Source organism: Ursus maritimus, unplaced genomic scaffold (genome assembly GCF_017311325.1).
Source record: "Ursus maritimus isolate PB19 unplaced genomic scaffold, ASM1731132v1 scaffold_13, whole genome shotgun sequence".
Lineage (NCBI taxonomy): Eukaryota > Metazoa > Chordata > Mammalia > Carnivora > Ursidae > Ursus > Ursus maritimus.
In genome coordinates, this window is record NW_024423675.1 from 59,915,496 (window position 1) to 59,940,249 (window position 24,754).

The 24,754-nt window shown below is 41.7% G+C and overlaps 2 long non-coding RNA genes across 4 annotated transcripts in view; one reads left to right on the forward strand and one right to left on the reverse strand.

Moving 5' to 3' along the window:
• Nucleotides 1–644: 644 nt before the first annotated feature.
• On the reverse strand, nt 645–1,506 carry LOC121102240. Its single transcript, XR_005834282.1, has 2 exons — nt 1,443–1,506; nt 645–1,314 (listed from the first exon to the last, which is right to left on the reverse strand). It is a non-coding gene; the product is annotated as an uncharacterized LOC121102240 (long non-coding RNA).
• A 134-nt stretch (nt 1,507–1,640) lies between these two features.
• Nucleotides 1,641–24,754, forward strand: part of LOC121102241 — a 29,811-nt gene continuing 6,697 nt past the window's right edge. The window contains exons 1-4 of one of the 3 annotated variants that reach the window (XR_005834283.1): nt 1,641–1,813; nt 6,370–6,513; nt 10,722–10,814; nt 13,836–13,910. This is a non-coding gene — a long non-coding RNA (uncharacterized LOC121102241). The remainder of the gene's footprint in view (nt 1,814–6,369; nt 6,514–10,721; nt 10,815–13,835; nt 13,911–24,754) is intronic. The other 2 variants (XR_005834285.1, XR_005834284.1) reach the window with 2 other exon arrangements.

Below are 24,754 nucleotides of genomic sequence, written 5' to 3' on the forward strand. Positions count from 1 at the left end.
TATATATGCACATGTAGGAAAAATATTTTTAATGCATGGAAATGACAAACACCAAATGCAGGGTAAAGATTATTTGTGGAATGTGAGGAAAGTAAACGAGGTGGGGGGGGCACATCGCTGGGGGGGCGGTGAGGGGACTGCAAGTACACCTGTAATGCTTTACCTCTTGGACTGAGTAGTAGAGTATAGGGGTTTGTTATACAATTCTCTGCGGGGTTTGTGTGTGTGTGTGTGTCTGAAATGTTTCAGAATAAAATAGTCCTCACATCATGAAAGAAAAATTTTAAATTGTTTATCTCTGGAACTGTAATTATTTGGAGGTGCAATCATGGACATTTCGACTAATCGTGTGTGTGTGTGTGTGTGTGTGTGTGTGTGGCACTGGCAGGGGGTGGGGTGCCAGTTGGATTAATTTTTTAAAATATTTTTACATCTTTATTTTGGCAAAAACACGATTTCCAAACCAGAACATTTAATTCCTGCAAAAACAGAAACGATTTTTAATGAGAATATTTGATTATAATTATTACCCAATTTCATTTTAAAACCCCAACTCTCTCAATTGGGAAAAAAATTAAAACATATGCCCCCCCTCCCTAAAACATACATATTTAAAAGAAGGGGGTAAAGAAAGACTGAATCTGTAAAAAGTTGTAGTCATTTTATTCTTTCAGCAAATTCTGGATTTAGGGGAAACTCTGTGGCTCAGAGCAGGCCCCGGATGACTAAGCCACGCTTCCAGCCTTGCTCCCAACCCTGGCCGACTTTGTCAGAGGGCAGAATGACACATTTGCACATGGTTAAACGGTTTCGTCAGTGAAATAGATTCAAACTAGCTTTAAAAGAAGGAAAAGAAAACATTCAGTGCATTCCACATTTTCCCTTAAGTATACTGTACCTTCAGTTATGCTGCATTTTGCATGCCTCAGAGCTCCGAAACACTATTTAAATCGTGCACATAAATCATTTCATCCCCGGTGAAATAAAGCTGTCTCCTCCAGGAGAAATAAGGGGTGACCTGTCCCAAGTGGCTACACCCTGGGGTGAGGCCCCGGCTCGGCCAAAATCAAAGGCAGGTAAATTGAAGGGACCCACGCTCTGTCTTGGAGGCTGGAAAGCCTGGAGAGGTTCTCATCTTTTCTTGTATCCATCCACCACAATTTGGGATTAAAAGCTCTCGTCTGAAAAACTGGGAAATTCCACCTCCTGACCACATGATCTCAGCAGTTCCAGCGTGTGGGAAATGTAGGGTTACAAGAGCGGAAAGGATCATCAAAAAAGGCAGGCTGAAGGGAGAAACTCCAAAGAGTAGATCTGGAAAAGGTTACACAACCCAGAAATTAACAAAGATGTAAGTGAGGGGGGTGGGCGTCCGTGTGTTCCCAGGAAAAAAAGACTTTCCTTCTCCCCAAGACTCCACCGTGGGGGTTCCTGTAACTCACAGACGCGACTTGATTGACAACAATCTTGTTTACACACCACACACCCTCGGGGAGAGCAGTCCGGCGCTCGCAAGCCACTGCCTGCGTTCTGGACGCTTCTCCGGGAAAGGAGCCGGCCTGCGCGTGGGCGGGGCACTGGGCCCGCGGCCTCACCTCCGCCCCGCCCACCCCGTCCCGGCGCTCGGGGCCCGAGCGGGTGCTGGGGAGGAGTGAAACCAGTTCTCGGGCCAGCCTACCCCGGGCTCTGGCGGAGGGGGGCTGGCCGATACTCGGCGAGCCTGTGAGGGCAGCCGGCGTCTGCCCGGCGTCCGAGGGCCTTCACACGTGTGCACTGTGTCTGCATTGCTAATCAGGACCTCTGAGGAACCTAGGTAATTGCCAAACCCAAACCCTGCCCCCACCCCCAACACACACCACACGCACTGGCTCGAGCCCTGGGTCTGTAGGAATTGCTAATAAGTGCGCCTCCTGCCCAAGGAACGTGCTTAGCAGCCGAATTCAGCGGGAAGGAGATCAGAAGGCGGCCCTTGCTCCAGGCCTCCCCAGGGGGAAGAGCGAGGTCGGCCTCTGGAACAGCCTGGAAGCTTCGACTTCCTAGGGTGAGGGAGGGAAGTCTACCTCACCTGAGGCGAGGCCCAAAGTCGCTCTTTTCTTTGGGGCCTGGCTTTCCCGGTAACCAAAAGGGCCACATCTAGTGTAACATTTTTCTCAATTTCACTAAATTGCTTTCTGTTGAATAATTATGGGATCTCAGTTTCAGAATTAAATCCGTCACCTACGAGGACGGAGCCCCAGACTGGGCACATCCACAAAAAGGAGGTGGCTGAGTCCTCGCACAGCCCAGTAGGGTTGCTATACATACCTGCCCAGGGGGCGCCTGAGGGGCTCAGTCGGTGACGCTTCCCACTCTTGATGTGGGGTCAGGTCAAGCTCTCAGGGTTCTGAGATCCAGGCCCCTGTGGGGGCTCCTGCTCAGCGGGGAGTCTCCTTAAGATTCTCTCTCTCCCTTTACCCCTCCTCCCCGTGCTCATTCTCGCTCTCTAAAATAAATAAATCTTAAAACAAAACAAAACACCCCCAAACACCTGCCAGGGCAGACAAGGAAAAGGCCTTCCTAGGCTCTGCTGTTGGTGTAGAGTCATACAGACTAGCTCCTTGCAGGACCAGCTCTTTAAACTCCCGGGTTTCGATACTATGGGAATGGAAATGATTTCACCCTTGACTTCGTTTTCTCTGCATCCCTTTCTCAGAAGCTGTTTTCATTTCCTTCTTTCCCCACTTTCGCTCCGTCTTCCTTTTGCTCACTTGGCCACAGGGTCACTTCTTTCTAGAGGGGGGAAGTCTGTTGAGGAGGGAGGATTAAAGGGAAATGTAGGGAAGGGAGATGCTATCCATCAGAAAAGGACAAGGGCAGAGCCTGGACTTCTGCTCCTGCCAAGTGAATGTGGTACGAGAACCAGCTGGGTCGAGTCTGGACACGCTTTCCTGTTCTGCAGCCTGCCGAAGTTTTTGTGTCTCTTTAACTTCAGTGATCTTTGGTGCCCCTAAAGGCAAGTGGGACACCTGAATCATAAAGCTTCAGATGAGCTGAGTTCAAAGTTTTATTTTCTACTTTTAAAGCCCTCCATAAATTAGGGCAAAGGTAGTTGGAATCCGGCCTCCTGCCCTGGCGTTCCTCTGAGATTATTAAGGTTGGCTAAGCAATCTGCTCTTGAGAAACCAGGTGTAACGAGACCTGGGTGGAGGGAACCAACCGGGGGTTGTTTGTGGAACTTTCTTCTCCTCTGTGGCATGCACATGTCTTTCTGGAGCAGTCCTGCAAGTTTGCCACTAGAGCTACGTGGTGTCGATCCCTTTGCAGCGCAAGTCCCAGAATACACGGCTTCCCAGCTGAATGTCGGGCTGGCCTTGAATGAGGAGGAAAGGGGTCGGTGTGAATTGTGGGCCATGGGCGTGGAATACCTCTTCACTCCCTCTCCCAGCCCACCTCCACTCCTCTCGTCTTTAGTAGCCTAGCTAGCTAGTGTTCAAAGAGAAGTAATGCTTCAGAGCTCTGCCACTGATTTGAATGGAGTCCTTAGGATTAAAGTGATACGATATAGTCAGAATGAACATTCTGCACAGATCTAAGTTGATCCTAAAGAAAGCAATTAATTCTTACTGTTCTGTTTTCCTTATCTCTATGTGGAATCATATTTTGTCCCAACTCTCTAATGTTTTTACATTTCCAGCAAAAGAGTTGTTTCTTTCTAAGACTCTTAAAACAATTAGGATGTTGGGGATAGTCAGTAACTCCTGTTTTTTCCCTCTGAGCCTGTCTGCTTGCAAATGTCTTGCCACTGTAGCAACTGACATGCTTTTGAAACCTGGCTGCAGAGATGCCATTTGGTATAATTTTCCAGGTCGTGCTGGACTGTTTCCCCAGGGTGAACTCAGAAACCCTGGGACATGTATGTATGTGGAAGCAGGAGGGGAACTTAGAGCAACAGAAGGATGGGGACTTAAGGTGGCTTCGTTCCAAAGCCCCAGAATGGCCCCACAATTGCACCAAATCCTGTTCTGGAAGATCTGTCTGCCCACTCAAATCAGATTTCCCATAATAACAAGGACAAAAGTAGATGGGGGTATGAACTCTGGAAGTATCAGCTCCCTATGGAATGAGCTCGTTGGTGTTTATTAATGCCGGCCTTTTGAATAGACGGGGACCTAGAAAAAGCTGAGGCTATTTTGCGGGAAGACAACAAAAAGAGAAAGTAAGAGAAAGTGAACCACCCATCGAAAATAAAGGAAATCTTTCCCACTCTGCTTTGTACTGTGAACTAAACCTACTGGAAGTCAGACCCAAAAGATAGACAAGCCCAAATTGATGAGCATATCATGCTGTCAGCTCTGTGGGGTTTGCAAACAGCTGAGAAATGACTCCATTCCTCATGAGTCTTTCCAAGACATTCTCCAGTGAGCTTCATGGTGACACCAGCTGCTTGTCCCTCTCCTGTTATTTACTGGAGGGTGTTCTGTAAAGAGGAAAGCACCCCTTTCTATTTTATTCCAATATAGTGGTCATTTTTATATCTCAGTGGTCCCTAAAGCATTTTACAGAGGACTCTGAATCCATCTGTTACTATGGGAAAAATACAGACTTTCAGGGAACAGAAATGAGAAAATCCTTTGGCTGAAATAATTTATTTTTTATAAAGTCTCTCAGTAACAAATAACCTATCTGGGTGGTAAATAGATTCAGAATCATGGGGGAATGACCCTCAGATTGCGTTTTGTTTTTACTCTTTGGTTACGCTCTCTGGGTCAATCAGACAAATTAGAAAAGTCAGTGATATTCAAAGTGGGGTAGTCTTTTACTTAGAACTTGGACAACTATTTCGCTGGAAATACAAAAACAGGGAACTGGGATAAACTATGATTCCACATAAAGATAAGGGGAACAGAAAACAGTAAGAATTACTTGCTGTCTTTAGCATTGGCTTAGATTTGTGCAGAATGTTTGTTTTGACTATATCACTCTCATCCTAAGGACACCCTTACAGATCAACATTGACGTGTCCTTAAAAAATAATGTGACAACCAACTCTTAATTACTTAAATCATAGTGCAGGAAGAACTTACTATAACCAGCAGACCAAGGGACCATTCAAAGATGAGCTGGATGCAGAGGGGGGTGGCGGAAGCAATCTAAATTCCTGATTGTTCTTTTTCTCAAAATTCTTTTTGGCAAAGATTTAATTATACCAAATATCTACCAGTGTTATGATGACCAGACTAGCAAACTTGTTTCGTTAAACATTCTTCTCCTACAACTGTCTAAACAGGATTTTCCCACCTAGCACTGTATCCAGAGTTAGGATTGTGCCATAATTAAGAGGATCCCTTGTATCGAATATTAGTATTTGCATAGTTATTAAAGTATTTGATGATTTGCACAGGGACTCTAAATATAGCATGTCATTTATAGTCTTTTCTAAAACTATAAATGAAAAATTACTTTCTAGCCTTTAGTTTTTGCTGGAACAACTTGTAAGATGAGTTCTATTTTAAGTGGTATATATAACACTTTTTAGAAAGTATAGCACTTAAGCGAAATCTTTTACACTGTATAATACGGTGGTTTCCAGATGATTCCCAAGCAAAACATTAAGTAGAGGACAAATACCTGAAACAGATAAAAACAAAAGTGTTGAGGGGGGAACGGAGGAACAGATTTTAGGCCTTTCAGCCCTCCTTAGGGCCCCAAAAGCACTTTTGAGGAACAGTAGGGCATGGACGAGTGTGAAAACCAGTGTAGTGTTGTCAGACTCATGAAAAAGGAAATAAATAAAAGCCCTGTTTGAGATGACATACCTCTTCCTTGTGCCTGTATATAAGGATGTGTGTGTCTGTGTGTGTGTGTGTGTTTGTGAAGTACCATTCAATTCCTATCTGGTTCCAGTCTTTATCATTCTTACTCTCAAACCGCAACTTTGGTGGCATTTTACCCTGGTGCAAAGGGATTCTGTGTCTGTGAGTTTCAGATTCTCAGTTGTTGTATCTTAGCAGTTCAAAACAGGCCAGAAGGCGTGTTAGACCAAAAGACATGGGACCTCGATGACATTATTTAGATAAACATTTGTATATTGTCGAATAACAGTAGCATCTCAAGAAATGATTGTCAAATTATGATCAGAACTTTAAAGCCTCTTTCACCCAAAAAAGGTGATTTGTTTGCAGTTGAGAACACTGAAGTCTTGGAAGTTGAGGGAGATCACCAAGGTTACAGGGGTGCATTCCAGACCCAGAACAAGTCTCTTGGCCAGAGTCATCTGCTTTTTCCCCTACCCCGTGTCATGCATTGTATCAATTAATAATGAAATTTGTATAACTTGAAAAGATCAAAAAGAACTGTGGACTGAAACCAATTATTTGTACGTTTGTTTAGACTAATCCAGTCTGTTTCCCCATTGAAGTCATAGTCAAGAAGCACAGCTTGTGTTAGATCACAGATCCTGGAAACATCCTTAAGCAACGTAAGTCATGGCAAAAGGATTGCAGGAGGTCACGCGCGGAGACCAAGGACACCAAGGTAGGCCAAGCGTCCGTGCCTTCTTTGGAAAGGGGAGGGGGTTGCACAGTATATACTGAAACACATCAGCAGATGTGAGGCTGGGACGGGAAGGCTGAAACTTCTGTGTCGCTGACTTTGGCCGTGGTCCATATCGAGAGCTCCTTTCACACCGAACTCCTTGATCAGAAAGTGGGGAGACATCATCCCAGGGGCTGACCTTCTCCTAAACCCAGAGCTTTAAATCTCACGCTGGGTGCAGAGGACTCTGAGTTTGGCCTGTGTCGCACACATATTATCAGAATGAGGGAGCTTTGTGTGGTTTTTAACTCGTCTAAGCATATTTGTTGCATACGCCACATACATTTTCAAATGCCCTAATTGGTCAGTTTATTTATAAGTCCCATTTCTTGAACATGTCATTCTCTGCTTCAGGCTACGTTGGATTTGTTTGTTTTCATTCCTTCTGTGCTTTCAAGAGAAATACTAAAGGAGGAGTTGCTGTGAACCAAATCAATACACCGGTTTCCATTTTTGTGTTTTTGGCGGCTTTGCTACTGCCCAGGAATATTAGCTTCTATAATGTTAGTCATTGTGTGCCTGATTGTATATACAATTACACGACACGCATTTCAATATTTGTAAATGCAAATGCCTCAGAGAGAACAAGCACCACAGGCTTCCGTGAGGCAGCTGGGCCACGTCTGTCGACGGCGAGTGGAAGGAGTCTCCAGGTGGGGACTTCCATCTTGTTTCATACAGTTTGGCCAACGGAACATACCCGTTTCTGTAAATGCATCTGGGGTACTTGGGTAATGATCCTGTTTGTTCTCTTGTTTATCCAGATCATATTATAAATAGGGTGGCCTTGATCTTTAAAGGACATAATTGATAATAGCATTTGAAGTTTGCTCAGAACAAAGCTAAGAGGAGAAAGAATAGTGCTTATTGTAGATCCTGTAACACTCGCTCACCGTGCCTCACAGGGTGGGTGTGAAGAGCAAATAAATCTGAAAACTGTAAGGGACGTTGCAAACTGTGAAGAACCCTTCCCATTTATCGATACTGATACATGTTCGTGTTACGTTTCAGCATGGAAGCAAAGACGAAAAATTCAGATTACTGCTTCCACCCACTCTTACGAAAACATATGACACTTCACCTGGTTTATCCTTTCATAGCTTTATTGACATACGATTTACATACCCTAAAATCCGCTCACTGTGAGTGCACGCTGATTGATTCTGAGCAAATGTATATGGTCATGCAACCATCGCTAGAATCCAACTTTAGAACATTTCCACCACCCCAGTAAGTTCCCGTAGGCCCATTTGCACTTTATCCGTTTTCACACGGAATCACTCCGTGTGATTTCACAAGAAATCACTCATGTGCTGATCGTCTCTATAAACTTGCCTTTCCTGGACATTTCATATGAATGGAGTCTTTTGCATCTGGCTTCTTTCATTTCGCTTATGTTGTTGACGTTCATCCTTGTTGTAACGTATGTCAGTACTTGGTTCCTTGTTGCTGAATAGTGTTCCATTTTCTTCATCAGCTGACAGACCTTTGGGTTGTTTTGAGCATCTGACTGGCATGAAGAATGCTGCTGTGAACCTTCACTTACGTATCTTTGTCTGGACATCTATGTTCATTTCTCTTGGGTAGATTCCTAGGAGTGAATTGTTGGGGTTTATGCTAAGTTTATGTTTACGTTTTTATGAAACTGCCCATCTGTTATCCAAAGTGGCCGTATCATTCTGTATTTCCATCAGCAACGTACAGGGTTCTAGTGGCTCTGCATCCTTGCCAACACCTGGTGTTGTCTGTCTTTCTGATGACAGCCATCCTGGTGGGTGTGCGGTGATACCTCAGGGCGGTTTGGATTTGCATTTCCCTAATGGTTAATGGTGTTGAGCAATTTTTCATGTGCTTGTTTGTCATCAGTATATCTTATTTTTTTGAAATCTCTATTCAAATCTTTTGCCTGTTTTTAAAAACTGGGTTGATGGTTTGTTATTGAGCTAAACCCCACTTGTTTTTTGCCATGAATTACCATTTCACCTTCCACCACCATGTGCTCTCTCCTATTCTGCTGCCTTCCAATGTTACTATACGTCTGTACTTACTGAATTTTTAGTACAAATACATTTTTTTCTCCAAACTTGATTTTGAAACTTCCTCAAGAAGATGAGCACTTCCACCTTATTTATTTATTTTTTTATAAGCCGGACTTAGCAAGATCGTCTCAAAATAATATATCCTCAATGAATATTTGTCACATAAATGATGAAAAGCTCATCATCTGTATGTCAATATTGTCAGCACAGCTGGTATCATAATTTAGTAAGTCTCATTTAATTTTCTTGATTATTACGTATTTTGTACATCCAGGGTTTCAGTTTTAAAACCATTTTGGAAAAAAAAGGAGTGCTTCCGACAGTAAACATGGACAAACAAATTTAATTATCAGAGAAAGATTAAAAGAGACTCTGGGGAAACATTAATATTTTGTGGTAGTTAATATGTTAAAATAAATTCAGATTTTTAGGTATTATGATTTTTCTGCAAATGTCTCCAAGTACCTTAGCAAAAACAGCACAAAACATAATTATCAAAATGGGCGGGGGGCCTGGGTGGCACAGCGGTTAAGCGTCTGCCTTCGGCTCAGGGCGTGATCCCGGCGTTATGGGATCGAGCCCCACATCAGGCTCCTCCGCTGTGAGCCTGCTTCTTCCTCTCCCACTGCCCCTGCTTGTGTTCCCTCTCTCGCTGGCTGTCTCTATCTCTGTTAAATAAATAAATAAAATCTTAAAAAAAAAATTATCAAAATGGGCAACTCTCAAGTGTACCCGCGAGTAAGTTGAAAGCAAACCCAATGCTTCACCTATCACCAGTACTCTGGACCCCAAATAAAAGATTTCTAATTATAAATATAAACCTACTTCTGTATAAGCCTGGATATAAAACAAAAACAACTTTCCCTATAACTAGTAAATAACAGGGGGAAAAAAAAAACTTTTGAGCTTAGCCTGGAAGGATGCCAGAGATATACACTTGAGAATATTTTAAGGTAATTAGCATTTTTGTCTCTGTGTCAGTAAAAATAGGCTTTTGCCTGCTACTAATTTTCTTTGGGTTAGTGAGACCATTGTATGAGTGAAGGGCCGTTAAAGGCCATTTATATTGTACAAACAGAGGCACAAATTAGAGAGGGCATGTTAATAAGGAGAGGGGGCTTATGAGTGCTCAATTATGAGCCCAGAACCTGCTTCTATTTTAGGGGGATAGAAAACACATCAATCTTGCTTTTAGAATATTTTCAATTAAAATGAACAGCACAGGGCATACTAAGAACCAGCAAAGGCTACGGCCATGTGGATTTTGAGTAATTCTTACGTACCATCTGAGTATCAAAACTGATATACGTATAATGGGCCAAAATATAATTCGAGATCCCCGAAGACCAAGGTCCCTGCGCTGCATAAGAAATTCTAAAGGAAAAGAAATATAAAACTGGACCATCTGTTTCACTTTCCAGCCTGCAACCTTTAGAGCAGAAGATTTGGAGGAGGATGCTGTCTCAACGTGAATAGGGATGAAATATAGTACATAAACTCACAACATGTCATTAACTTCCTCTCTCCGAAGCACAATCACTAGCGTCCGCAAGCCCAGTTCTGCGTGCTAAAAACAAAGCACGATGTTCGGGATGTTCGGTGTTCGTGCACAGAGCATTCTCTTCTCCCCACACCGAAACAATAGCGGGTAGATTACTCTCCGGCCCTAGGCAGTGCCTCCTGCCTAATTGGGGTGAGCAAATGGAGGCACCCACTCTACCCAGGCAAGTGTTCGGGGAATGTAATTATAGTCAGCCTATGCAACGATATCCATATAAGCCCAGTTTGCACTTTCTTTAGCCACAACTTTCAGTGGCTTCCAAGCATGTTTCTTATATGTATTTAGGAAAACATTTCAAGATATCGTCCCCAAAGTTACCTTCCCCTTATGCAAAATACCGATTTTAGAATTAGAGCTAACCAGGCAGTCAGGGTTCACGGAATGCTCAGAGAGTGGAAAAGCACTAAATAATGCAGTGAAGGGTGGCAGTAATGACTGGCTTTGGTCTCCAGGTAGGCAAACCACTACCCCCCAGGGCTATTCAATCAGCCAAATGCTGAACTTCTGCAAACCGTGATTGTGTTGGATTTTTGGCCTCTCTGTTTCAGGTGGTCCTCTCTCTTGAAACCTTTGTAACTATTAAGGCTGGAGTGCCATTTAAAGAAAAAGGAAGGCAAAGAAATGAGCTATAGGAAGCCATGGTGAGTCATTTGTCAACGAATCCTTTCTTGAGCTCATTGGGGAAGCAGGCTTCAGGGTGATGGGATCATAGGCTTTATTTTGAATTTGTCTGTTATAACCTTAAAGCTTTCTTCAAGGGGGATACATAGGGTTCCTGTCTGATACACAATGTCTGTTGCTATGGAAAGGTTCGTACTTAACCATATTACGGTGTTCTGTGAGGAGCGGGGAATCAGAATACCAGTTCATCTCTTTTTAAAAACCATGTGCTGTGTTTTTTTTTAAAGATTTTATTTATTTATTTGACAGAGATAGAGACAGCCAGCGAGAGAGGGAACATAAGGAGGGGGAGTGGGAGAGGAAGAAGCAGGCTCACAGCGGAGGAGCCTGATGTGGGGCTCGATCCCAGAACACCGGGATCACGCCCTGAGCCGAAGGCAGACGCTTAACCGCTGTGCCACCCAGGCCCCCCTAAAAACCATGTGTTTTATGGGCGAAAACAAAACAAAAAACATGGACAGCACATACTTCTGACATTAGAGGCCCATTATAAAGGCCTTTTTTACACTGTATGTATGAAGAAGCCGTTATGCATTTAAAGATCCGTGGTAGCGTCTTAACTACAGAAGTTGGTCGTCATGTTATAGGTCCCAGTTACTCACAGTATGTAATCAAAGCTCCTCTGATATTTACATCTCTAAGTTCATTTCCACGCTGTGTGTCTCATTTCCACCTGACTGTCTACTGTTGGCTCCACAATGGAGCTCTCCTTTCGGCAGGGTATCTAGTCCTGCGTTCTTGGTGAACAGTTTGAACACAAGAAGGTGCTACTATGGGGGCTTGCTGTTCACGAGCCTTCTGTTCAAAATGGAAATGTGGAGCTTGCCCTAACATTAAAATGTGGGTTTTCCTGGGAAAAATGCATTAATTGTTGTAAACACAATCTGAACATTTTCTACTTTGACGTTTTTTCCTTTGTATCAGTCATTGCAAGGTATTGTTTGTTTCATTTTAAAACAGTAACGTAGGGGCGCCTGGCTGGTTCAGTCGGAGGAGCGTGCTTGGGATTGTGAGTTCGAGCCCCACGTTGGCCGTAGAGATTACTTAAATAAGTAAATATAATTTTGAAAAAGCCAGTGATGTGTTGTATGGTGCTAACTCCTACACTCGCAGGAAACCACGCTGGTTCCCAGCCTGGACCCTGGAGTCAGTTGGCCAGGGTGGGAGTCAGCTATGCCTCTTGTAGCCTGTGTAATCTTGGGCAAGCTTCTTAGCCTCTCTGTGCCTGTTTCCACAGCTGTAACACTGGGGTAATAATAGCACCTATTTAATAGGCTGTAGTGGGAATTAAATGAGAGAGCTCTGGTAAAGCACTGGGAATAGTGCCTGGTGCATAGTAGGTATGCAGTGGGTATTGGTTTATTACATTGTTGCATGTCTTTATCATCCCACAATTTTTAATTTTGCCTTTGTCTGTGAATATGGAACTATTTCCCTTAACTCAGAAGCATTTTTTATTTTATTTTATTTATTTATTTGACAGAAAGCAAGAGAGCACAAGCAGGGGAGTGAGAGAGGGAGAAGCAGGCTCCCCACTTGAGCAGGGAGCCCTATGTGGGGCTCGACCCGAGGACCCTGAGATCATAACCCGAGCCAGAGGTAGCCACTTAAACCACTGAGCCACCCAGGTGCCCCAGAAGCATTTAAAATGGTAGAATTTGGGTCATTGTGACAGGATGTTTGAAAAATATGTGGGATTAGGGGACTTTCCTGTGTCTCTCAAATAATACTGAGACTATAATTGACAGTTTCCCTGTAACTCTAAGGAAAATTTGGCCTTTCAACCTGGAGTAAATATGATTCCTTCTTTGCCCATTGTCCTGCTGAAAGCTCTTTTTTGATTCTAGATAATGCAAATGTAAAAACAGTTTGTCTAGCTGTATATGTTACAGAGGTCCTTAAATTTCTCTTTATATCAGTGCTTCATTAACAATCCTTATATGTTATTAAATGTAGAAAGAGGTTTAAAATAATTTTGATAATTCACTCCAACATAGGCAAAGACGAGTCATGGTCTTTGGGATACTGACTTTTACCAGTATTCCAAGTACAATAGACGTAGACATAGAAAAAGACAGAGAGCTCATTTGGAGTTTCTCCAAACTGATATGTGAGGTTTCAGCCAGACCTGGAATTGATTGTTAGTATTTGGCATTTCTTCACAACCAGTGGGACCACTCTTAGTAGGTCTGTTTTCTTCACTCAGAACATAGTTTGGTACTGTCGAGTTAATCTGGCTATAACTGAACGGATTTTTTTGTTTTTTAAAGAGTTTTTTTTTTTTCTTCACATTTCATTTATATACTATCTCTAGTGAGGTCAAATTCCCCTGTAAATATTCTCTGATTTATTCCCCTAACATCCCTAAGAGATAGGGTGCATTTGTCTATATTATTAACATCTGGTCTTAGAAGATCCACGTTTACTTTGTTGGGAAATCACCGAAAATAAATCTCATGTAGACACTAATGGAAAATATAATAGGAGATAAATACAGGTATGTCTGCAAATGAAGATGTTTTCCCACCTTTGAAATCTGTTGACTAAAAAGATAAAAAGTGGAACAACTTATGATGATTGAATAGTAATAAAAAGCAGCATTTAATCTAAATCTCTCTTTCCTGTGATTACAGCATGCTAAATATTACTCAATACTAGAGAGTCTGCTGATGAGCTATGTAAATGTTTTCCAATAAAATTAAATAGATTAGATTTGGAAAGAGAATATTAATGTTTTCTAAGGCTTTTCAAGAGTCATCTTTATTTTTTTTTGAAGAGTCTTCTTTAAAAACTTTTCTGAAAAGTACGTGGTTTTGGGCTGTGTCGCAGTGTTCTGCGTCCTCGCAGAGCGAACGCCATTATTTCTATGTGGATAGAACAGGCCGAGGCAACCATCGTGTTTGAGAAGCTCTTGTCATCTGTGATCCTTTATTGTTAATTCTCTTCCTGTATTCTGCCTGCTGCTTTGTTTTGGTTGTCAGAGTTTGTTACTGAGACAAGAGTAAGATCATCTTGCTCCGACAGTCGCAGAGTGAGCTGGCATGACGCGCCGTGAGGTGAGTCTAATTGCTGTTAATATTGGGAGGATGCATAATCCTATTAAAAAGAAGAACAGTTACCAAAAAAAATAAATAAATAAGTGGTGGCAGGTCTAGATTACATGAAAGAAGGACAGCTTGATGAGGGAAAACCCATTAACCTGAAAGGCAGCAGTTCTTGCTTCCAATTTACCAGTTGTGAGCAAGACCTCATTCATACTAAATCAAAATGGAAACAGTTTTTCTGAGTCATTTATAGACTTAAATATTAGGTTTTCTTGTATGTGGAAAAAGAGACCCTACTGTGATTCCTAATTGTTACGAGAATATCAAAATGCCATATTAGGTAGGTTTCTAGGGAAACTTTCATCTTGTTCCCTAGATGTTATTAATGAGCCAAAAAAGGTAACTTTATATTAGGTGGAGGGAACAATACCGTAAACCAGTGCTTCTCAAACTCCAGTGTCCATATGCCTCATCCTGGGATCTCGATAAACTGTGGACTCTGATTCCGGAGCTCCTGGGTGGGGCCTGAGATGCTGCATCGGAGAAGCCCCCGGGGGATGCCCGTGATGCTGGCTCAGGACCCCCTTGGAGAAGGCAGGCTGCAGATAACTCTTTTACAAAGCCATCCACACAATTACAGGGTAACTTGCTCTGTCATCACTTCAGGAAATTGAATGGCATTGGGGTAACAAAGCCAAGTCACTCGCTTTGCAAATGGAAGTGGAGAGAAGGAGTCAATTTAAAGCTTCAAGGACTCCTTTATGATTTTTTAACAAGTGATCTCTACACCCACTGTGGGACTTGAACTCAACCCTGAGATCGAGAGTCGCATGCTCTGAGGCACTTGGGTGGCTCAGTCGGTTAAGCAGCCGACTCTTGATTTCGGCTTAAGTCATGATCTCAAGGTCCTGGGATCCAGCCCTGCATTGTGCTCCCTGCTCAAGGATTTTCTCTCTCCCTCTGCCCCTCCTACCACTCACACATTCTGTCTGTCTCTGTAAAGTAAATAAATAAATCTTGGGGGGAAAAATCACATGCTGTACTGACTGAGTCATCCAGGCACCCCAAGGACTCCTTTAAGGACAGCTGGAATTACTGGTAAGGCTGAAGCTATAGAATGGAACAGGCGGAAGGCAGAAAGTCTCCTGGTTCCTTTGGGGGTTCATTCGTAGCCTCCTTCCATACCCCTCTTCCTTGTGGCCATAGTTATTAGATGGCTACAGGAAACATGGACATATTCTGTTCGTACAATAGACTGCACAGCTTGAATTCATGATGCCTTAGTAAGAGAGAGCGTTGTGCTGGGGCACCTGGGTATCTCAGTCTGTTGAGTGTCTGGACTCCTAATTTCACCTCAGGTTGTGATCTCAGGATTGTGAGATTGAGCCCCAAATAGGGCTCTGTGCTGGGTGTGGAGCCTGCTTAAGCTTCTCTCTCCCTTTCCCTCTGCTCCTTCCTGCTGCTCACAAGCACATGCACGTGCTCACTGTAGCTCTCTCAAAAAAGGAGAGAGAGAGAACATTGTGCTTCTTCTCCTTCATCCTCCCACAAACCAGGTTGTTAAGAGAATGCTTAAGGCTTGCGGGCGTCTAACAGCATGCACGTTTTACCCATTTAGCCTGCGCCCAGGACGTGCTGTGTTTATTGGTGGTTACATACTGGTAAGATCCTTGGACACCCCCAGCGTGAAGTCTGGTGTTGTGCACTGTTGAATGCATTAATCTTACTCAAACCTCAGATAACTGAATAAGAGGGAGAACTTCAAATAATTAAGAATGCATTGAAGTCAGAAGAGCTTTAAACAGGGAAAATGGGGTTCAGAAACTTGACTGCACGTTAAATATTCTGAATTTAGGTAATCACAAACTATCATTTATTACTTATCTGGTAAGTATGTAGGGACAGCATAAACAGCGGGTAGACAAGTGAATTCCAACTATATGGACGGTATGTGGAGGTATTAGTCTGCTCAGGCTGCTGTAACAGAATACCCTATGTTATACACATATAACAAATACCATAGTGACTTCAGTGACAGACATTTATTTCTCAGTTCTGGGGCTGGGAACTCCAAGATCCAAGTGCCAGCTGATTCAGTTCCTGGTAAGGAAGGGCCTTCTCCCTGGTTTGCAGATAGCCTTCCGCTTGTGCCTTTAAGTGGCTGAGAGGGGAGAGTGATGGCTCTGTCTTCCTCTTCTTGTAAGGCTGCTGATTTCCTTCTGAGGGTCCAAACCTCCAAACTCCCTACCTCATCTAGCCCTAAGTACTTCCTAAAGGCCCCATCTCCAAATACCATCACATTGGGATAGAGCTTCAACATGTGAATTTGGGGGGGGGCACCATTCTGTCTATGGTAGTGCTAAAGGCTGATGAGATGGTGGTGACTTTGTAATTATAACACAAGCACAAAGACGAAGAAGACTTTTTTGTTGCTTTTCAAGTTAAATATACTTTTTTACATTTGTTTTCTCTAAAACCACAAGTGTGTGTGTATGACTGATGTTAAGTCTGGAAATAAGGTCCCTGATGATAGTGCCATGACATTATTGAAGGCTACTCATTCTAAAATCAGTTTATGCTCCTACTTACAATATCACCTTTTAAAAAATCAGTTGTGATGAATTTACTGACTAACTCACATAATCTTACTCTACGAAGACAAATTTAGTCCTACTTCACAAAGACAAATTTACTTCTAGCATGTTAGAAAAAAATCTACACCTTCTAGTACTCCCTAGAAAGTGAACATGGCAGACAAATGTGACATGGAAAGACTTGCTTACTAGGACAAATTCATGGAAGTGATGGATAAAACGGAGCAACAGACTGCCCAGATGTCAGAAACAAAGCAAGAAACCAAATCCAGAGCAAAAAGTACAAGCCAATGCTGCAGGGACCTCTGGGGGGTTCAGCTTTGGGTAAGGGCTTTTGGGGATGAGGATGGACAGGGGAGGAGGCAGAGCTGGAGGCAGGAAATAGGCCTTAGATTCACTGGGCGGGGAGGCTGAAGCCAGTCCCCTGCAGAAAGCCTGGAGCCTCAGGAAAGCTAGCAAAACACTATTCATTGGCCGAGGGAAGGAGCGAGGAAGTTTGCTATAATTGCACCCAAGGGCGGGCACAAGCCAGGGAAGGGACATCATTTGAGAGAAACTGATACCAACCTAGGCCATATCCTGAGTGGTCTGAATTTATACTATTTGCTTAGAAAGCTAGCTGTAAGTCCATTTCTTGGAAGGTACTCTCTAAGCCAATAAATTAACATAAAAATACATCCAGAGCCTTGAAACCCCTGGGAATCTGATAGAAGCAGAGCATTCTGTGAGGTCACTTTCACATCCTCAGGTCAGATGCTAGTTAGTCTGCTAGGGCTACCATAACAAGATGCCCCATACTGGGTGTCATAAGCAGCAGAATAAGGCTGGAAGTCCAAGATCGAGATATTAGCAGGTTTGCTTTCTCCTGAGGCCACTCTGCTTGGCTTGCAGATAGCTGCCTTCCTGCTGCATACTCACATGGCCTTTCCTGTGTGTATGCACATCCTTGGTGTGTCTTGTGGGGTTTTTTGGAGGCGAGTGGCAGAGGGAAAGGAAGAGAAAGAATCTTAAGCAGGGCTTGATCTAACAACCCTGAGATCATGACCTAGCCAAAATCAAGAGTTGGGTGCTTAACTGACTGAGTCACCCAAGTGTCCCTGTCTCTCTTCCACATCTTATAAGGACATCATTGGTCATATCAAATTACCCTTATGACCTTATTTACTGTTAATCACCTCTTTAAAGGGCACCTGGCTGGCTCAGTTGGTAGAGCGTGCAACTCTTGATCTTGGGGTTTGAGTTCAAACCCCATGTTGGGTATAGAGATTACTTAAAAAAAAAAAAACTTTAAAAAACCCCCACCTCTTTAAAGGTCATATGTCTAAATACAGTCACATTGGGAGTTAAGGCTACAACATATATGAATTTGGGTGGGGGACATGGTCTATTCCGTAACAGAAACCTCTCTCAGATAAACAACCGAACCCATTGAAGATGAATTCACAACCACCACAACAAAATGTTACAAAGTACATAAGGAATGCTACCTTATGGGAGAGTTATCAGAGGCAAAAATCAGAGACTTAGTACCAAAACAACCACAGATGACAGAACGAAAATCAGACACTCAAATAGAATGAGCAAAGAGGTCTTAAAAAAGAATCGGAAAATGAAACAAAACAACAGGATACCATGGAAATAAAGAATAGGCAGATTTGGAAAGAAACAAATGGAATGTCTGGCAATGGAGATCACAGTCATTACAATCTCACGGAATAAGTTAAATTAGCATATTAGACACATCAGAAGAGAAAATTAATGAATTGGAAGATATAGTTGAGGAAACCACCTTGAATGAAGTACAGAGAGAAAGAGGTAGAGGAGATGGAAGAATGGTTCAGGGTGTGGAAGACAGAATGAGAGGGTCCAACATGCACCTGCTGTGTCTCAGGGAGACACAGGGAGAGAGGGGCAAATGGGAGACAGGCAGTATTCAAAAAGAAAGTTAATGAAAATTTTCTATAATGAAATATTGGAATCTACACATTGAAGAATTACACTGATTCTCAAGTAGGAAAAACAAAAACAAGTGTATATCTAGTTTGGAAAAAAATTCCAACAATTCCAATGTTTCCCACAAAGGAAATCTCAATAAATAACAAAAAACTGGGTTTTGTATAGAACATATTCTCTGATCATAATGCAGTAAAATTAGAAATTAGTAACAAACAGTAGCTGCTAGGAAAATGAAAATGACTATAATATCAATAAAAAGGGTCTGAATGACACACATTCTAGCAACACGTGCATTGAGTCCTTTAAAATTATGGGGCTCCTGGGTGGCTCGGTTGAGCATCCATCACTCTTGATTTCAGCTCAGGTCATGATCTCAGGGTCATGATATTGAGCCCCTGAGCCCCATGTCAGCCTCCATGCTGACTGTGAAGCCTGCTCAAGGTTCTCTCTCTCCCTCTGTCCCTCCCCCAGTGCTCATGTATGCACGTGCTCTCTCTCTCTCAAAAAATTATATCAGCACCTCAATATATACAAGAAAATGAATCTTTACGGTATTTGGTGTATAGCTCTACCTCATTATTTATAATTCCAGTTTCATAAGCAAATACTTTTCCTTTGCCTCGTGGCTCTTCCTGAAAGGGTCTTGTGAGCTGTGTCTGCCTTTGATACTGGACAACTGTATTTTGTTGCTACTTTACAAAGAGCTTTCACATACATTCTGTCACCATCTGATTTCTCCCCCTTGGTGATAGAAATCAGGGAGGCTTTTCCCAACATCCTGGACTAGCATGCAAATCACTTACCAATCTGAAAGAACAATGCTTCTGGAACCAGAAATTTCTCACCAACTGAGGTTACTTTTCCTCGCAGGCTGTGGAGACTTCATTCAGGCATTCCCGGTGAGCACAGCCTTGCGGAGGAAAGTAACTGACGTTAAGGATTGAGGGGCTTGAAGACAGCCTTCTCTCACCAGTATTAAGGATTAGACACACATTCAAATAGATTTGTTGTTTAAATGATTAAGAACAGGACAGTGTGAATGGCCCTGAAATATGTGATAATAGAGCAGAAACCTCATAGAAACACTAGTTTTTTTCCTTTAAAATCTGACTAGAAAATTAAATAGACTTTAAAGAATTTATAACGTGTTTTGCAAAAGAAAAATTTTCTCAATCGACTTAAAAAACATGGTAATGTTGGCTTTGGGCTCCCTGAAGACTTAAAATTCTGTGGAGGATTATGTGCATGTAATTTCTTTTAATAAAACCACCCATAGAGGCCTGCCTTGGAAAGATTTAATCCCTGAATGTGTTTGTAGAGAATTCTGATTGCTTTTCCAGAGAGGCAGGTCACTGTGCCTTGAGAAGTGTTGCGTGCCCCGTGCCCAGTACAACCCCAGGCACAACCAAACCGGAAAGCATTTGACATATAATTCTCTGGTTTATTTTTATTTTTATTTTTCAGTGTATGTTACTGAGGTGTCTCTTCTCCTCTTATGTATATTGCATTGTTTTTACCTGGGGCCGATCTTGACCTCAACTCTTTCTATTCACTGGCTTCCTCAAGAAATACAATCAGTCCCAAATCCTTAAGATTTGTGGTGGTATCATAAAAGGTTGCATCCCACACTATGCAAAGCTCCAGCCCATCACCCCATTGAACATCTCTTACCCCACCCCTGACCCCCAGTCCCCAGCCATCAGGAGTCACCTATAAGGATACGCTTTGCAAACTGTCTCAGCTGGAGACTCACTCCATACTCCTGCCCCGGGATTTTCCCTAAAGTTATCCTGTCTGTCACCCATCTTGCCTATTAAGCTGGGTAATTCAGTCACCAAGCCCCAGTGCCCTAGCTTATGCCAGCACCCGGTAAATTGGCAGCCTTCCAGCTACAAGAATTTATCCTCAGAGAGCAATGAGGGTGACAATCAATAATAATTCTGTTACCTATGAAAGTAAATGCTTTATTAAACCAGCAGTACTGACATTCCCCACCAACCACCTTTGTCTTATGAATACATTAAAATGTAATATAAAGGAATTTTTAAAGAAATGCAGTAATTGAACAACAAATTAGTTATATTTCCACAATTGTGATTAACATACCATAACTAAAATTCGAATTTACTTTGGGATAGATAGAAACTTCTGGATTTAAAACCCTATTGACTTGGGATTTCTGAGCAGTTTCTAAGCTCAGTGAATACCTGAGGCTTTAAAAATGTTCACACAGCCCTTGACTCAGTTTTCAAATGCTTTTAATTCAGTTCTTACCCAAATTAATCTCAGTAGGTGTTCAGTAAATATTGGTGTAATGAATGGGAAGGTCTGTATATGTTACCACCCCCAGATAATCCGTGGGCCGAAAGTCTGCCTGTCTTCTGATATGTCTTCCCCTTTTTCCTTTACTTAGGCAAAAACAAAAACAAAATACACTGATCACCCTTGCTCAAACAGAAACAAAAACAAAACAAAAAAATAGGAAAATAAATATCGATTAAATAACAATAATGTTATGATAAAAATATTCAATGGAATGTTTTCAGTAACCCTTGCTTCATTGTATTTCAAAATAAACAAAAAATGTTAGCCTCCAGCATATTATTTTCTCTACCTCCCTTTAATTTTATCAGATTTTAATTTAGTCAGTTCATTACAATGCCCGCAATTTAATAGACTCTTTCATCCAAGGAATAATTTACTTCTCAAAGTCAGTCAGTTGACTGAAAAACAGATAAACCACTGAGTATCAAAAACCACTTGGAACTTGAAACAGTGGTTTGTACACATAGGTAAATAGTTATCTCCATATAAAATCCTAGAGTCATAAATTGTTAGAATTTTAGGGGTTAAATCATAGTTTGATATGATTCTCAGAAATTGAGAAAAATTAAAGAATTTCATTTTACATAAAGTAGCCTTCGGTATTTATTTTTTTTTAAGGTTTTTATTTATTTATTGGCCAGAGAGCAAGAGAGCACAAGCAGGGGGAGCAGCAGAGGGAGAGGGAGAAGCAGGCTCCCCGCTGAGCAGGGAGCCCGACATGGGGCTTGATCCCAGAACCCCAGGATCATGACCTGAGCTGAAGGCAGATGCCTGACTGAGCCACGCAGGCGCCCCTAGCCTTTAGTATTTAGACTACTTCATCCGGCATCGTTATGCTGAAATTTCCAGAGAGAACAGTTCGATGAGCATTTGCTAAGTAAGGTAGAGACACAGCAGCTGATGCACTGCCTGCCTGGTGATCCGAGTCTCGAGCAGTGACGTTCCTATAAAGTTGTATATGGAATCTAATAGCGACTAACTTTTAAGTCAAGCGTTACTTCCCTCAAAAAATATGAAATTCCCGAGGATATGTGTGATAATTTGGGAAAGGGAGGAGACATGGATAAAGAGAGAGAGTCTGGAATACAGCCTCCAAAGAGAGAATTGCAGTAGAAAGATAGGGGAAAAAATCTGGCGAAGTAATTAAGGAGAGTTCCAGCAAGGCTTGAAATCCTCATGAATGTTCTATGCCTTTTATTTTTAATTTCTTTTATTCTAAAGATTTCATGAGGGGCGCCTGGGTGGCGCAGCGGTTAAGCGTCTGTCTGACTCTTGGTTTTAGCTTAGGTCCTGATCTCAGGGTAGTGGGATCGAGCCCCAAGTTTGGCTCCCCACTTAGCATGGAGTCTGCTTGAGATTCTCCCTCTCCCTGCCCCTACTGTTTGTGCTCTCTCTCTCTCTAAAATAAATAAGGAAATCTTAAAAAAAAAAAAAAGATTTCATGAGACATGAAGATGGTCATCATTATTCTTTGACTTTTCATTGTTTTTTTGTAATTTTTGCTTCTTTCTGAAACATAAATCTCTCTTTGAGGTAATGACTGTTAAAGTTACATCGAACAACTATTTTAAGATTAAATCAAATAGGAGAATGCACTTTCTTAGGAAAAAATGATTACATGCAGTTTCCCTAGTGAGAGAGTTAAATAGAAATGATTTTAAATCAAATTTGCCCTGGTTAAGGGGTCTGCTTGTAAAACTTGGAATATCCTTTTAAAGTAGAATGTTTATTACACAGTCTTGAGAAAACATTTTAATACATATGACAAGGTGTTAATTTCCTTAATGTTGAATGTTCTTACATATCGATACAAAGGTAAACAAGTCAATTTAAAAACAATGAACAGCTTATTTGCAGTGAAAAAACTGATTGATAAATATATACAAAGTTCAAACTCAGTTATAACTGAAGAACTGAAAACTTCTAAGACTGAGAGGTGAATTTTTTTCTTTCATATTGCTAGGGATGAAAATATTTGTTTTGGGCGTGAGACATCTGCAGTCTCAGGTACCATCAGTAGGAGTGTAAACTGATACAACCTTTTTAGAGAGCGAGTTGGCAGGATATATTAAGTGTTAATGTGTAAATTTTACTTTTAAATGTAAATTATACATCTTTTGATCTTCCAACTCCATTTAGACATTTATAGTTTTTTACACTATGTGAACAAGAATAATCATTGTCAGGACGCTTGGGTGGCTCAGTCGGTTGGGCGTCTGCCTTCAGCTCAGGTCATGATCTCAGGGTCCTGGGATCGAGTCCTGTATTGTCAGGCTCCTTGATCAGTGGAGAGTCTGCTTCTCCCTCTGCCTGCTGTTCCCCCTGCTTGTGCTCTCTCTCACTCTGTCTCTGTCTGACAAATAAATAAAATCTTTAAGAGAAGAATAATCATTGTCATATTATTTGTAAATAGCCAAAAACCCACCGAAGATCCCTCCATAAGAATCTGGTTCTTTTATATGTTAGGGCACATCATGCTTGCATGCAAATGGACATAGGAAGGAAAGAGTTATATATGCTACTAGAAGGAGGTCCAAGATAAATTGTTTTGTGCAAAAAAAAAAAAAAAAAGCAAGTTAGAGAACATATATAATATAATCCTATTTGTCTGAAATAAATATTTTATGTATATGCTCTGGAAAAACCACAAGGAAGTGGGAGAGTAGAACTTTTTATTCGTGTATTATTCTGTCCCATACCATTTCTTTGCTTTTCTTTCTTTCTTCTTGGTTTTGTTTTTGCTCTGTCTTGTTTATTTTTTTCTTTGGTTGGTTGTTGCCATGAACATTTATTATTATATAAAAATGTATAGCTAGTGGAGAAAATAAGTTTTACTTTTTTTATAACAATATTTTTTATTATATTATGTTAGTCACCATACAGTACATCCCTAGTTTTTGATGTAAAGTTCCATGACTCATTACTTGCGTATAACACCCAGTGCACCGGCAATACGTGCCCTCCTTACTACCCATCACCGGCCTATCCCATTCCCCCACCCCCTCCCCTCTGAAGCCCTCAGTTTGTTTCCCAGAATCCATAGTCTCTCATGGTTCATTCCCCCTTCTGATTACCCCCCCTTTCTTTATCCCTTTCTTCTCCTACCGATCTTCCTACTTCTTATGTTCCATAAATGAGTGAAACCATATGATAATTGTCTTTCTCTGCTTGACTTATTTTGCTTAGCATTATCTCCTCCAGTCCCATCCATGTTGCAGCAAATGTTGAGAAATCGTTCTTTTTGTTGGCTGAGTAATATTCCATTGTGTATATGGACCACATCTTCTTAATCCAGTCATCTGTTGAAGGGCATCTCCGCTCCTTCCACGATGTAGCTATTGTGGACAATGCTGCTATGAACATTGGGGTGCATATGGCCCTTCTCTTCACTACATCTGTATCTTTGGGGTAAACACCCAGTAGTGCAATGGCTGGATCATAGGGTAGCTCAATTTTTAACTTTTTAAGGGACCTCCACACTGTTTTCCAGAGTGGCTGTACCAACTTGCATTCCCACCAACAATGTAGGAGGGATCCCCTTTCTCCACATCCTCTCCAGCAATTGTTGTTTCTTGCCTTGTCAATTTTTGCCATTCTAACTGGCGTAAGGTGGTATCTCAGTGTGGTTTTGATTTGAATTTCCCTGATGGCTAACGATTTTGAACATTTTTTCATGTGTCTGTTAGCCATTTGTATGTCTTTGTTGGAAAAGTGTCTGTTCATATCTTCTGCCCATTTTATGATTTGTTTGTTTCTTGTGTATTGAGTTTGGGAAGTTCTTTGTAGATCTTGGATACCAGTCTTTTATCTGTAGTGTCATTTGCAAATATCTTCTCCCCTTCTGTGGGCAGCCTCTTAATTTTTTTGACTGTTTCCTTGGCTGTGCAGAAGCTTTTTATAAAAGTCCCACAAGTTCATTTTTTCTTTTGTTTCTCAGAAAATAAGTTTTACTTTAATTAAATATTTTGTTTCAATGTCCCT